Source organism: Helianthus annuus, chromosome 5, assembly GCF_002127325.2.
Source record: "Helianthus annuus cultivar XRQ/B chromosome 5, HanXRQr2.0-SUNRISE, whole genome shotgun sequence".
In the NCBI taxonomy this organism is placed as follows: Eukaryota; Viridiplantae; Streptophyta; class Magnoliopsida; order Asterales; family Asteraceae; genus Helianthus; species Helianthus annuus.
This window is the reverse complement of record NC_035437.2, coordinates 40,002,960-40,006,442: the sequence shown is the minus strand read 5'-3', so window position 1 is coordinate 40,006,442 and position 3,483 is coordinate 40,002,960.

Here is a 3,483-nt window from a genome sequence, read left to right as displayed (position 1 = left end):
GGGGAAATTGTCAGAAAATACAAAAACATTAGAAAATTTGAAAAAGCCAAAAACATGATAAAATTCAAAAATTGAGTTTTGCGTAAAAAGAGGAAATGATAGTACATCAGTAGACAGTTACAGTATGCTAAAGAAATGTAATGATTAAATAGCGTTAAACAGCCTCACTAATGATATGTCGATAGGTTTTTATACAATTAGTAAACGTTTTCGGGATATAAACCTAAATTCAAACACTTGCTTATTTCGTGGGGAACATTACTTGGATATATAGGTAACCCCTGAAATCTCGTTTGAAAGGTCCCATATTCTGAGATACTAGGTCTTTATACTCAGTGATATCTGGGGTATTATTCCGGGACTTCTGCTGTATGGAAGTACTGACCTAGTCCCCGAATAATACTTTCTGCAAATGCTTGAAATACAGCATCGCCCTCAGCAAGCAGATGAAACAATAAAATTGATAGTCGCTGCTGTTGTAACTAAAAGATCCTCTAAAGGGGACACACCGAAAAGTCGAAGCCGTCATCTCTCTGCGTATACGGAAGTATCGACCTGAGCTCTCACGGCCCTCGCATCTAACCCTTTACAGATATCATCTGTGGTATACTCACCTGTAAGACTGAATATTGGGATCTGGATACGGGAGTATATTCAAGAGGTGGGACACATGAATGAGTTTAAGTTCTTAAAACATCTAATTTGTATCCTGAATCAGTTGAAATTTGTGTGAAAATTTAAGTGGATCAGTATATCGACAATCTAAGTGAATTGTTTAATTCTTAATGTGAAATTAAGCTCAACGGTACTTGTGACCTGTCAAAAACTGATATGATCCTCTGACGCATACTCAAACAAAAATATTGTCTGTAAATATGTTTGTATATATTTCTTTATTGCTTTATATTTTCAGAAAATACAAAAAGATTTTGTTTTCTGCTTTATTTTCGATAAACCGATGTCTGAGTTGCTGAGTTTCAAAATCTAAGTAAGCTGATTGTGTTTCTGAAAATGAAACAAGTTTTGATACTTGAATTAAAATCAAAAATTTCAAAAACAGTTTGTGATATCTCCAAGGTCATTAGTTTGGACTTGGACGATTAACTGTGAGGGAGTTAGATTCTTTAACACTGCTAAATCTGTAAAGATTGTTGATAGGGGGAGTGATTTAGAGAGTTGAATAGTGCCAGATTATGATTTCTGGAAAATTGTATGTTCAAAACGTTGTTACTTATAAATGTCTGAGTGTTGCAGATGTTATACCAGACTATGATCCCGGAAGCAGAGTCTAAGGGGGAGTCTGAAGACAAGCTGGAAGTTAGGAAAAGCTTGTAGCTGAAAAGCTAGGTGTCGATCCCTAGAAGCACGGAAGTTTGACGAGAGGGGGAGCCTGCTGATGATGAAGCTGTTGATGATAAAGTCTGTGATGAGATTCTGGTAAAAGAGTCAAAGTTAGAAGCTGATCAAAGAGAAAGAATGATGGATGCTTACATTGTTACAATCTGAATGAGATGGCAATATGATCAAGACCGAAGAGGTGGCATAACAGAGAGAAAATAGTCACTGAAGACTTCGTCAATATCAGAGGGGGAGTCTGTTAGTGCATTACGTCTATTGACTTCGTCTTGTATCATGTAATAGAATAGAATAGGATATCTAGTGCACGAGGTTCGAGAAACGAAACTTGGTGGATAAGCAAGTAGTTCCGCTTATATGGACAATGTCCATAAAAGCGAAACCACTAGCATGTAGTTCCGCTTATATGGATATGTCCATATAAGCGAAACCTCCACATCTATATAAGGTGCACTGATTCACTTATTCGGCATGACGGTTCCTGAAATTGTAACGAAGTGCTGTCAAGATTTGTCCAGGTTGTAATCACTGTTAATATCAATCAAAGTGACAGATTGTATAGTATCAAGCTGTTTATATGTCCGTTTCTCTGATTCCGCCTTTGAACCGGACTTAAAGTTCTTCTGATCGACTCATTTGGGGTCTACAACGATCCTACAATTTCTTTATAGATATACATATCTATATAATCATGTATTTCACATACGGTAATATACACACCATTCATAAGGTCAATGTATTTAACAGATTCATATTTCCAAAAACAGGTCAGACATCAAGTCATGGTACTATTTAGGGAATTCCATTAACATAACATATACCCCGTCTTACTCGGTCTCGCCAGAGAGGTACCCCCATCTTACCCGGCAAGCTGGAGAGTCTACTACACCATACCCAGTCTTGCCGGAGAGGTAATTATCACTGTATTTCCATTAAATGGAATTTCTCTTAAATCATGATTTTAAAATGCATTATTTATTATGGCTTATATCAAGAAACAAGGAAATTAGTATTCTCATGATGGATCATATTCTAGAACCGAGTAGTACTAATAAACAAGAAATAACAGTGGCCAGGTGTTATTGCTTATTTATCATACTTGCACTGTTCTAGTCATCATCCTCACGGCATACCAACATCCATCACATTTTATCTACGCAAGTAATTAGCTTATCTTAAAGCTTATACTAAGGCATTTTCCTTAGGTTCAAGTCTAAATACTATCCTGGGTGTTTACCGGTAAATATCAAAATCCTAACTCTTTTCGTTTAAGCATAGATAATATTATGGATGTAACTTTCTTTTGTTTGGAAAATGGAGTTTTGACAAAAATATCATTGTCTCCATTGATACTATTGCTAGGTTCGATGTGATGAGTATACTTACAGCTAACTCTATTTATGCATATATAACCTTAGATTCTGTTGCAAGGAATATTTTATTGAGACATATGGTATTTTTAAAACATAACACGTTTAATGATTTAATTTTATATGACTTCATGTTTTTATAAGAATCACCAGTACTATTTTCTCTTATGTTTATCTTCATAAGATATTTAATTATCATATTGTGTATACCATCAAGAGATTCTATTAGGTATATGCATATATCTGTATAAAATTTCAAATCTCTAATTAATATTAAAACTTACGTAATATATATACACATATATATAATACTAAATTATTTTGTAATATCTTTAATTTATATAAAAAATACAACTATATATCCAATGGTACTAATCATCAAGCTTATTCCCATAACTTTATATCCAATGGAGAGTCTACTACACCATACCCAGTCTTGCCGGAGAGGTAATTATCATTGTATTTCCCTTAAATAGAATTTCTCTTAAATCATGATTTTAAAAGTGCATTATTTATTATGGCTTATATCAAGAAAAAAGGAAATTAGTATTCTCATGATGGATCATATTCTAGAACCGAGTAGTACTAATAAACAAGAAATAACAGTGGCCAGGTGTTATTGCTTATTTATCATACTTGCACTGTTCTAGTCATCATCCTCACGGCATACCAACATCCATCACATTTTATCTACGCAAGTAATTAGCTTATCTTGAAGCTTATACTAAGGCATTTTCCTTAGGTTCAAGTCTAAATA